This window comes from Amphiura filiformis, chromosome 4, assembly GCF_039555335.1.
Source record: "Amphiura filiformis chromosome 4, Afil_fr2py, whole genome shotgun sequence".
Taxonomy (NCBI): domain Eukaryota; kingdom Metazoa; phylum Echinodermata; class Ophiuroidea; order Amphilepidida; family Amphiuridae; genus Amphiura; species Amphiura filiformis.
Genome location: NC_092631.1, coordinates 28,847,858 through 28,860,854, shown reverse-complemented (window position 1 = coordinate 28,860,854; position 12,997 = coordinate 28,847,858). Strand labels below are relative to the sequence as shown.

General features: G+C 35.5%; 1 protein-coding gene across 1 annotated transcript in view; it reads right to left on the bottom strand.

Annotated features, from left to right (window-relative positions):
• The window catches only part of LOC140150776 (calcitonin gene-related peptide type 1 receptor-like), a 470,039-nt gene extending 457,248 nt beyond the window's left edge, over positions 1-12,791 (bottom strand). Inside the window, exon 1 of the mRNA XM_072172885.1 lies at positions 12,420-12,791. The gene's annotated coding sequence lies outside the window, so the exon portion shown is untranslated. The remainder of the gene's footprint in view (positions 1-12,419) is intronic.
• Positions 12,792-12,997: the final 206 nt, after the last annotated feature.

Genomic DNA, 12,997 nt, shown 5'->3' with positions numbered 1-12,997 from the left:
CTGTCATAGCTCAATGGTAGAGCATCAGACTGCTGATATCAATATCGTTGGTTCGAGTCCTCCTGCCAGCAATGGTTATATTTATGATTTTAATGCTAGGCTGAAATTTGTTCAATTTTGTTCGTTCATTTTATTTATTTATTTATTTATTTATTTATGTATTTATTTTTTTATTTATTTATTTATTTATTTATTTATTTATTTATTTATTTATTTATTCATTTATTCATTCATTCTCTCATTCATTCATTCATTCATTTATTCATTTATTTATTTATTTTATTTATTTATTTGTTTTTGTTTATTTATGTAAAAAAATAATATTTGAAAGAGGTATTTGAGCAATTGCCAAACGCACAACACCTATGAGTTTGCATCATGCATAATGATCAGTACGTCCATGTCATTCTAGCACTTGTTCACTAAATATTGTAAAGAAAAGCTTATTTCGTCCGTATGAAAAGTGTTAAAAAGCATCGGTCGCTTAGCTCTGGCTTAAAGAACCGGATACAGTGTATTGAAAATAGTTTTAACTTTTAAGTAGGCCTAGTATAAAATATCGCAAAATATTCATACTATATTGGAGATCATTCTATATTAAATAATAAAAAAAATAATAATGTGCATGCATGATCCGAAAGTCGGAACGAAAACGATGTCGGAAATCATCTTGTAGGCCTATTATTTCGCACCAATAGAGCTAAATAAATTTAGTTAACTAAATACCTTCAGACGACATAGCATGTGTAGCAGTTAGGCCCTAGATGAACCTAGTTAATAAAAAATATTAATGTGCATGAACCATCTGAAAGTCAGAAGTATTATTTCGGAAATCATCTTTTAGGTATATTAAATTTAAAAAAATAATGTGCATGCATTATCCGAAAGTCAGAACGAAAACGATGTCGGAAATCATCTTGTAGGCCTATTATTTTGCACCAAAATAGCTAAATAGTTATATAAATACCTTCAGACGACGGAATAGTGGGCAAGTGGCATAATTTCTGTGCATAATTTACCCTATCAGCAGCAGGTGCTGGCCGGTAAATGCGTGATTTCACTTTCCGATTTAGAAAGTAGGCCTAACAATCGGAACGGATTTTAAAAACACGGAAAAGGGTAATGAAAAAGCTAATTTAATTACAATTTTGGTTTAAAATATAGTATTAATCAGAGAAACTTTTTTTGGGGGAGCAAATTATGAAATTCCATGACTTTCCATGAGAGAGATTTTCTGAATTCCATGACTTTGCAGGCCTGGAAAATGAAAAAGCACAATTCCATGACCCGTACGAACCCTGCTTTGCTCTCACAAAACGTGTTACGTTTTTTATTGTAGGCCCATGGGCCCGAGTATATGCTTCGATCGTTTACTTGATAAATCATGAATGAATCCCACCTCTAGATCCCTCACTTGAAGTTAAACCTTGTCTAAAATAACACTACCAACATGCCAATATCGGTTGTGAGAGCCGGCGAGTTATGCTAGGGTCGGCTACCCGTGTCAATGCCGAGTAGGCCTACCAACTAAAAATAAATGACTAGTCAGGCCCAAGGCCTAGCATGCCAGGCCTAAAGTTGAGCATCAATATAATTGTAGGTCTAAATGCTAAAAACTGTTCCGACCACAGCTCCTCAAAATAAGGTAGACCTAATCATGAAAAAATTGTAGTATTAACCTGATTAAAATAGCTTAAAACAGATGAAAAGTGACCATACAGCGTGCACGTGAACTTGAATCAAGCGCGAAATGGCCCCCGGCAATGGCGGACGCAACAGCGCCACCCACGGTTGAGGCGTAGAAACAGCTCCCGTCGGATTCGTGTATAGGTGATCATTGTTTACATGGTTTGTTATGGTTGGGATTAGTGTCCGATCTCTGTAATGTAATGTAAATGAAGCATATTCATATGCAGGAAGAATCGATCAGGGCGCTTGCTTTATTGTCCTATGAGATGTAGGGCCTAGTGCGAACTGTCCAAGCTGATTGTTCATTTAGTATCCTAATCTATTAGGGAAAGATAAACACTATTCAAAATATCAATAGATAAGAAGAAAGGGATTTAGAGATTTGTAATTGAGTCATGCATGATTTAACAGAAGGTTCTTTCCAAAACCCAAACGTAATGTAAAATTATATTCAACTGCGACGGCATCCACTACTCAAAATATTGGTGTATTTACTATGCAAATAACCACTTTACTTGCTCCACAGTGTAATGGGAAGTAACCCTTTGTTAAGCTAAATAGCTTTCCCAATTTCATGTGCTGAAGGCCATACTCGCCATACCTCAGTAAACATCAAAAGAGGAGCTAGCTGTTTTCCGTGTTTGTCCATTTCTAGTGTATGTATTTATGTGTATAATATTTGTGTATTTTGCCAAATGCCAAATATGGGCATTATGACCAATATTAATGATTATTATTTATATCAGGCTTTTGAGCGATACAACAAAACTATATTATTGTATATTTTTTGCAAAATACCCGGATGCAATACAATATTGCTTTTAACAGTGAAATGCTTGGTTGAAATTACATCAGGTACCTGTGTCGGTTTTTTAATTTTTTATTTTAATTTTTTTTTGCATGTAATATGAAGATAACATACTAGTATTCAAATCAATATTAATTGTGATATTCTGGCCTAAACACATTTATTTAGCAAGATACGGCTTTCGACAGGAGTGGATACGTGCAATTGGCATATACCCGTGAGTGTGTGATTATTATGTAGTCAATTCACCACACATGGGTGAATGGGAGATGTCCTCTAACTTTTTCTAATGTAGTAAAAACAAAAATTTCTCTCGTTTATTTTCTAAGTAAACATAGCAAATCCTCCAATTTCTGGCCACATTTGTGAAAAATGTTCTCACCCGTTGTTATATAGGTGTGCTAATTCATCTCTCTCGGATGCTTTTATCTTTTAAGTAGACTTTGATGGATATATTTACGCATAAGAAAACACTTTTTCCCTCCTCGTGTTTTCTTACTTGTAATTTTAATGAGTATGTTACATTAGACAGACTGACTCCTTAAATTCATTATACACTCTTGATTTAGAGATAAAGTAAACTGTGTGAAATATTGAAGTATGTCCTTCAACAAAATGAAAAGTAAAATATTATAAAATAATCACAAAAAGCGTATCTGAGTAGTCGTATTTGCTTATCTTCATATGTGGTTCTACTTGGATAATTGTATTTACTGGTTCTTAGCGTGAATCAAGAATGATTGCCAATGACGGCGGAGGCATTAAATTTAAAAATCAAAATCAAATTTCTTGCGCCCCTGTTACTGGGACAATTGCGAGCAAAATAGTTGAGCTACCACTGAAGGTGAATTTTGGTGAAATTTGATGAGGCAGTGCGCGCAAAACGTGTAAACTTTTGCATAAACGTTTGATCGTATTTTGGTAGAAAACACGGCAGGGAAGATGCACAGGGCATTTTTTTTTGGCGGTGTTTTTTTTTTCATTTGACATTGAAAAGCAAGTAACAGTAATTATGCAAAAGATAAAATCTGTTTACACGTTGTCTCCTATTATAATGCCCTCTGACCCTGAAGAAATTTACTTTACTGTTTAGGTTAGCAACTATTTTAAACTCTTGCGATTTGGTAGTTCACTGCATCTTGCGAATGGTAGTGAGCTTTGGCAAAAATTGCATCGATCATTTCATTGCGAGCGTATAGAAGAATTCGAATATATCAGATATACCTTTGTAGGTCCTGTGGTTCTTGAGTTATGTTGTAAAGAAGGCTGAACTTTTGTGCAACGAACATAACTCATTAACAACAATAAATCAAAATATATGATTTGTTGAATGAAATTGTGCAAAAAGTGCTTTTTTTCAATAATAAATTGATTTCGATAATTAAAATTGATTTTTTTTTTTTTGCTTTGACCAACAATACCTCGTCTACCCTTTAAAAACATGTAATTCAACTTGTCATTGTTTACATTTAGTTTTTGCTGTAAAACATTACTCACTAACACATCACTTGATCAAAATAAATAAGTTGGAAAGACCATAAATACTCTGCCCTTGACCAATGATCACTGTTACCATAGTTTCACAGAATCGCGGAATAATAATTGAAATAAAATGTAAGTACTATTAATGGCTATTAAGAGGAAAGTCGTCTGCCTGACTATAATTATGTTTACAGCATTGAATTAAATGAGTTCTGATAATTATTCATTCGATAGATTCGATAAGATTGTATGTGTGTGTAGTGTTCACATTGAAATGTTTTCCTAACATATTGGACTAACACTATACAGCTGTAATGGTATTTCACCAATACGGAAGAGTGCAATTAAACGCTCGTAATTTTTCGGCACAAATAATTTTGATCCGTTTTCAAGTTTTCAATTTCTTTTGTAACATCGCTTTATACAAATTGTTCAAATAGTGTATAACTATAGTAATAATTATACATTAAAGGTAAGATAAAGGCATGATATCAAAATAATGATTTTTTTTTAAGCTTTTCCATAGATTTTTCTATGTTATTTGAAATGTGAAAAAAACATTGTGAGTACTCAACCCTCGTTGTAGTCGACACCCGCGTGAATAGAACAAAATATCGCACTTCGTTCGATCCATGGTCCTTAACAATGAGCCGTTACAAGTTTTTGTGACATCCTCAACCCTATATCACTTCGGTTGTCTCTTACCTAAAACGTGAAGACTATATTATGTCTTTTTTTTTTGGATTCATGTTAGGTTATAATATCATACAAGCATCTGAAGCTATCTGACGTCAAAGTTCCGGTAAACTGGATCATACCATTATACCAGCCTTGTTCAGGAAAACACTAAAAAACGGCAACTTTTGTTACAAATGAATAACCAATATACCACTTGAACATAAAAGGGAGCATCATGTGATTTCTATTTAAAGATGTTAGAATAGAAATACCAAGGCCTGTAGAGGATTTGCATTCTTTAAGGTATAAAGTCCCTCTCAGATTTTCAGGCTACTTGGCGCAGCGGCATCGGCATGACGTATCAGCCAATGACAAGCCTTGATTTGTCTGTTTGTCTGCAATGCGAGTGCGTGAGCGGCAAGCTGTATGATAGTATGAAACCAGCATAAGTTGTACATTGCTTCCATACGCCACTTTCATAAATACGTATTTTTACTATATACAGTGAAATGGCGACGTGTTTATATATTTTTAGTACGATTAGCTCGTGATAATTCTATATATTGCTTTGTCTATTTCGGGTTGTAGAAGTTGATGTATTGTCACACGTATTTTCAACTCAGTAAATCGTCTTTTATGCTTAATGCAGTTGAAGTGCTGTTCAATATGCATTTACCCAATATTGTATTTCCTTCACTGCAAAAACAAGTGTTTATATTTAAACACCATATTGTGTTTATCAAAGCAACACTTAATAAACACATAATTCATGTTAATGGTCTAACACTAATGTTAATGGTTCTAACACTAATGTTCATAAATTAACACTTGGTGTTATATTACAAACATTAGTGTGTGTAATATAACACCAACAAGTGTTAATTTATGAACATTAGTGTTAGACCATTAACATGAATTATGTGTTTATTAAGTGTTGCTCTGATAAACACAATATGGTGTTTAAATATAAACACTTGTTTTTGCAGTGTTGCCCGACAGACACCATTAAAAGTGTCCAGTTTGCATATTCGCTTTTTATATCAATAACGATCATCACGTCTTTATCAGAGTATCAACAATGATCGAATTAAAATCGTATTAAAGGTATATAAAACAGAATGGAAGATTACAATTATAGCATAATTTAACTATTAGTCTAAGCAACAACAAAATATTGTATTGATGCAAATTAAAGAAGCATTTAAAGGGTGAGTATTAAAAGTATCGGTTCATAGTAACGGATACTTAATGAAATATCATAATATTGAACTGTGTAGACTCTCATTCATATGAGTATGTTGAAATTAAAATTTATTTGAATATGATCAACCAGATACACCTATCTTTGATGGACGTTGCGACTGACACACTCAGTCTTCAGCCGGGTTGTGATGCAAGTGTATCGGTAACTTCCAGTCCCTCATCCGCGGTAGAGTAGTCCGAGTGAAACTGTCTCACAGCTAGGACAGATTCACGAAGGACATTCCTCATCGATTGTCATCTATACCGGAAGTTACCGGCACTCAAGGTCATTAATCACAACCCAGCTGTAGACTGAAGGTTTCCTTCGCAACGTCGATTCATCCATCAATGTCTGGTTTACCAGATTTCTTGTCTACTGTTACCAAAAAATAGTTTTTGTCGCAAAAATGCTACAAGTGCTACGAAATACCCAAAACAAGCTGAAACTGATTTAAAGTTTTAACTTCAACACTACACTATTTTTCGCTCACCTGGAACGTTTTCACTAGTCCGACTGGCGTCTTCAGCAGATGGTGATGCTGTGTTGATATCTTGTCTACAATCGGGATATCTCTCACTGATGACGTCACATGATTGACAGAATGAAACTATTGGACGTAGTTACGAATTTGTGATTTTAAAAAAAACCTCAAAATATTCACGACGCGGTTTCTATCATACTGTGAAATGTTTTAGTACCATACCGTTATTTTCTGTATATAGTCCTAATTATATATATATATTTATTGTTTGGCATTGTTTTAATTTCAATATTGTAGGACCAACAGAGTGTTTGTTGGTGAAACAATATTTTGGAAACATAGCTTTAAATGGAATGATTCAAATCGATCTAGTGTTTAAACCGGAAAGACTGTGGTAAATATACTATAGCAAATCGACTGTGCCTACCTGGGGGTCTCAAGTAATAGTAGTGAAAACCTAATGTTAATTCAATAACATTGTTACAAGTTTAAACCAAGGTTATGTCGCATTTGCCCATGCTGAATTTAACAATACCTGTTTACGAGTACGTGACCATTTGTCGATTTTATAGCTTATCCATGCCAACAGCTCGTATTTGTTTTATTGTTTAATATCTCGATCGTTTTAATATTCAATAATATTGTTACAATTTTTGAATGAGGTAAAGGTGAAGACACATTTGCGCACACTGAATTTAACTGTACCCTTTTTAAGTACATGAACATATTATTTTTTTCATATTTCAATATTCAGTATTATTATTTATATCAGCCCTCCGAGTGGTACAAATTTACGTTTGTATAGTTTCTTCGAAGTACCCGGATGTTTACACTAAAAATATGTTGTTTGCGGAGATGATGTGCACCCGCGTATATTTTGCTGATCAGCAACAGAGTTGCACTGAGTTGGTAAAATTTAATTTACCAAGTCAGTCTAAAAAAAAAATTATAGTAATAAATTATTATTGAAAGGTTTATTTTTATGTGATACAAAAATATATTGCAACCGAAACAAAAATATTGCACTCGTCTTCTACTCGTGCAATAATTATATCAGTTACATCAGACCACATTGTTCAGTCCAGCTTTCCAGAAAGTCACCTTCGTCCGAACCATTATTGGATGTCAAATGTTGACAGTTGGTTACAATGTCATGCTATAGTGTAAGCATAATTTGGCCAAAGTATGGTTGAATTAGTTATCAGCCCTTTTTGCAGCTAAACGTCGATAAAATATGACATTTATTTATGGAACTTGTAGCTCAAATACGAACCTGTTTGTATTTTTCACTTCCAGTAAAGAAGTTTTCACACACTCACCAATAGGTCCTGTCAATCAAATCTGAGACCTTACAATAATTATAGTTGTAGAAACTGAAAATGAACACCGAAAGCATTGCTAAGTTAGGTAACATTTTAAGGGATGGCAACATATTAATAGAGATGATCCGATGCCTACACAAAGTAATGTTTCACCTTGACTACTACCAATCGCTGCAGGAGTTCTTGTTGATGCATATCAATTCCATTTTTGTAGTTTATAGGCAAAATTGCACATTAGAAGAATCTATGGAGTACGTCCATGGGCAAAACATATTTTGTGGCTTTTAAAATGAGAAGAATTTACTCTATATTTTGACATTAATAGGCTATTGCAAATCAGACTTTCAGGACACGAAAAACGGGCAATGCTCTCTGTCTATCCCTATATAAAAGTTTTTTAAAGTTCAGTTTGAAGTTACAGGAATAAGAGTGACATATAGCCACTTTCTAATACTCGTTTACGAACCCCCTAATGCTTTTCTGCCCAGTTCTCTAAGTGAAGACCTGAGCGCAAGAAGACCGTAAGTCCACTTGGCCCCTCAATATGTATACACTAAATTTACGTATAGTTTCTTAGGGTTTTATAATGTTTAATACATGTTCCAGGGTGAAAACAACATGAAAGGTTGTGAAAGATTTGTTTTGGCCCCTGAACATGTATAAAACATTACCAAACTATACGAAACTATACGCAACTTTAGTGTGTACATGTTGAGGGACCAAGTGGACTTACGGTCTTCTTGCACTCAGGTCTTCAAGTGCTCATATAAACCACAGGACATGGGCTAACCTGGGGACCATCTTTAAGGAATACGTTGACGTACCACCTTACCCTTAGGTATGGTTGGCGATCAACAAGGGGAGATGGTGAAGCCCAGTGATGTTTATTGTTAATTTAGTAGTTTCCTGTATTCTGGAAACCGGCATATAGAGGGACTATTGCAAGGCAGTCTAACAACAATATCTGCCGTATACACACTTTACAATTTCTGTATCATATTATAATATACATATCTAAGAATACGACACCTGGCAGCTTTGCAGATGAGGCTTTCTTGCATTATTCTCTTGATATCAGTGGAATGTTTAGATGCCTTCATTTTAGTCCCTGGGGTTTTAACTTATAAGTCCTTTCGCCCAATACAGACAAAGTCTTCATTAAAATGTCTATCAAGTCTTTACTGTTTTGTGTGCTAGCCATAGGCTTCAACATAAAAAGTCCAAGTTTTGAGATATTTTCTCAAAATATCAAGAGCTATCTTAAGAACCACTGAACCAATACCAGGCTTGTTCGTACTCATTTTAATGCATTTGTCATCATTCCAATTATGGTCATATAAATTTTCATTTCTGAAATATTTGAATTTTTGAAACAAATTTATTTGAAACTTGTCGTCTGCAGTTGACACCCGCGTGGAGAGGGTAAGAAAAACGTCAGATTTGGTGCCTGGCCTTGACTACTCCAGGATGAACACGCTGAAGGGTATGGCAGTGATATTAGAACAATAAATATCTTCGCTTTTGGGTCAATTCATACACGTTTTGTCAACTAAAAGTATAAAAGTCACTTTCGTCAGTAGCATACCCAAAAATGAAAAAGGAAAGGACGATCGCAACGAAATTGGAATGAAAATATTATAAGAAGCTAAAACGGGAAGAGAAGAATAAGAGGGAAATATAGAGGTGTAAAGAGGAGGAAATGTGTATATCAGGAGAGAATGACAACTTTTAAAATGCACCAAATTTCATGAGGGAGGGCGAGTTAGCGCAGCGGTAGTTCCCTCGCTTTGCACCACTGAGGTCCCGGGTTCAAGCCCCGGCGCGGCCCAAGGACTCATGTGCACTTGGTTTATCCCGATTCCATGCTCGCTCTCGCAGGTTTTCTCCGGGATCTCCGGTTTCCTCCTGCTTTCAAAAAATCGGTGATTAGTTGTTTGGTTATCAAAACTTCCTTCACCCAATGGAATTTGGGGAGCTGCACAGATAATTGGTGGATGTTACAATCTAAGTGCGGATAGGTCTGCGCCTGAGGTTCGGCTGCAACTGGCCTAGATGATGCGATCTGATTGTGATGATTCGCCATGGCAGCAAAATTACAGCGCTTTGAATCCTTCAAGATCTAGCTGGAAAAAGGCGCTATATAAATCCGAAATTTATTATTTATTATATTATTATGATACTGGTATCAATTTATGTCAATTTAGAGCTTTTGGTAGCAAATATGGTGTTTAGTACTGATGTCTTTGTTGAAAATAATTTGAACGGGATTAATTTCCGATGCAATCTTGATTACATATTTATTCATCCTTTACAACAAATGCCGAAATGTACTGAAACCAAATAGCTGCATCACAATAGTGAAAAATGTCACAAGCCCGCCATTTACGGATATGCTGAGGTTTCACGAACACTTGCAACGGAAGTCTCAAAATCCATCGGAAGTTACGTCGAATTACGATGTACCGTAATTTCCATTTTACTACAGAGATATACGATTGGTACCTTTTCAGAAGGGATTGGGGGGTTAAGGAGCCAAGACAACGTACAAGCAGGCAAAGTTTGACCAAATTGTCAAAACTGGACATAACATCTAACATCAGGGCGGTCAGCATCCCACATGAAGAAACTGTGATTTAAATGTGGAAGTTTTTCCTAGATTTTTGTTTTGTTTTTTGCTTGTGTGTGTTCTTTTTTTTTTTAATTGTTGAGCGCATGTTCATGCGAAAGTGTTTCCTACGGATGTGGGTGGGAAAAGGAAGAACTGAAAATCATATTCACCATTGATGACAAGCAAGGTGGCATGTCAAGAGCGCAGTAATATAGTGTCTAGTGTCCATGAAAGAGATGATAAATAAAAGGTGATTGTGTGTACACGGCTATTCCAGTTGAAACCCACACACCCCCTATGGAAGACATGACCTTAAGACGTCCACAGAAGGAATTGGGTTACCTGAATGGGTGACTCCATTTGTAATCTACACCCTCTGTGTGGGAGATTAAAGTCATGTCTTCCATATGGGGTTGTATGGATTTCAACTGGAATAGCCCATTTTGTTCCCCAGCCTATACCTAACTAGGAATGAAGTCGTTGGCAATGAATCGGTGTATAGAACACCTTGATGTTATTGTGTTCTTTGACTTGAAGCTAGTGACTTCCAGACAGATGTGCAGAAATTTGATCACGTCGTTTTATTATCGCAATATTGGCATTAAGTCTCTCTTATTGAGCTTATTGAGCTCGCGGATAAAAGAAATAATTTTCGTCTACAAAAAAGGACTCTCTATGATTGATGTATCCATGCTACCTGTTTGATGCCCATATAGTAATATTAGTATTCACACCTACTCATTGTAATGATTCGATGACATTGACAATATAAAAACTAGCAATAAACGACAGGTATAATGACAAGTGATGAAATTTAATTAAGAAATTGATAAAAATTAATAATCAAACTTGGCACGATTGATCATGAATGTTTACACCACCTTACACGTCAGTGCCTGGTAACTTCGCCGTTGGGTAGCTTTGGGTGGGAACATTTCAAGGTTACCTATCCGGGTGCTAGTAATTGAAATTTCTTACCGCTTTTTTGTACCTGATAGTCAGGCTGGAAAAAGGAACTTCATAACTTGAGTTATAGATTACATTCCCATAAAAAAAAATCAAATTTTGGAATTCTTAATTTCATGGTATTTGACCTTGGGACTGAGTGGACTTTCAAATCTCTGAAAGTACTAAAAAATCAAATTTTGGAATTCTTAATTTCATGGTATTTGACCTTGGGACTGAGTGGACTTTTAAATCTTTGAAAGTACTTATTAAAAAGAGGGTTATTTAATCAATAATAGACAATTGAACTATGATAATCCCTCTTCAATCCTGTGTAAAGCAGGAAACTAATTAGCTCATTACCCAGAATAGCAATTTGGCAAAAATATCAAGGTATCATTTACAAAATTATCCATATCTTGAAAAGTATTGATGGTATGTATCTAATTTTGGTTGCATTTTGAAGCTTATTGTCTCGTACCTACGTTTTAATTCAAATTGCTTGTTCCTGGTTTTGTCAGAACAGGTCACATTTTACAATAACATCTTTAAAAAACAACATTTTTAACATTTTGTTTTAGTGTTTTTCATACAAACGTTTTCATCATCTTCATATAACGTTTGGGCTAGAACCAAAACACGTTTATGCGATTTACCAACATCATGGTATTGGTTTGGAAAATGAAGCTGAATGTGCATGGTGGAAAAACCTATAAAAAAAAGTGACAGACTGAAAATAAATACAAATTCGAAAATTCTGGTAAAAAAACCCACCACACCATATATAGCTGAAATCAAGTTTAAACTTTCTTATGCCTGACTTGGGAGGACGGGTTAGTGTAGTGGTCCTCTCACTCGCTTCTCATCATTGCAGCCCGGGTTCAATTCCCCACGCTGCCCCATGTTCGCCATCGCAGGTTTTTTTTTCGGTACTCCGGATTTCCTCCTGCTTCTAAAATCGGACCTCTTCACATATCCCTGTCCCGTCACATTCGGCTGGCATCCCTTTAATTTAGTAGCCTCTGAGCACTATTGGGCTTTGCCTAGCTTCGCCCGAATGTTATAAATAAATAAATAACTATCCTATTAAAATATCATTACGTAACAAATCTACAAAACAACAACTACAACAGCAGCAACAGTAAACACATCATATTGCTTACCTGACAATAAAGTTGTGGCACACTGACTGGTCAAATCAAACGGTGGTTTGGTAAGTGTACACTGATAGATCATTTATATTCATCCATACGCGTACCTTGTAATTACCCGTGTATAATCACTCCACACTAGGCTATAGTCATTTTCCAACAATACGTAATCACAGAACAAAATACAGAATAAGAGCGACGAGAAATATCTTCCAGATAAGTGTCTTAAAAAGGTCCCGTTTTCTTTCAGCTTATCGATAATAGACTTGTTCTAGATAGTCTTTGTCAAGTGTAACGAACATCTGGTACCGAAGGCATTCTGGCCTCCATTCATCAGACGTCGAAATAAAGGGCAATATCATCAGATATATCTGTGCGATTACTTTAACACTAGTTTGCTTGAGGAAGTGTTGTGTGTGAGTACCAACGAGGGAAACACATTATACATGTAATACAGAGTGCGCCAATATACGCTACATACAGCAGCATCGTAACTTGTTGGCAATAGTATATTGTGCGCATGCTTTTTAGGTTGAGAAGTTTTGATACCAGCGTAAATGCCGAGTTCGCGATGAGCCGGGAGTTTATTT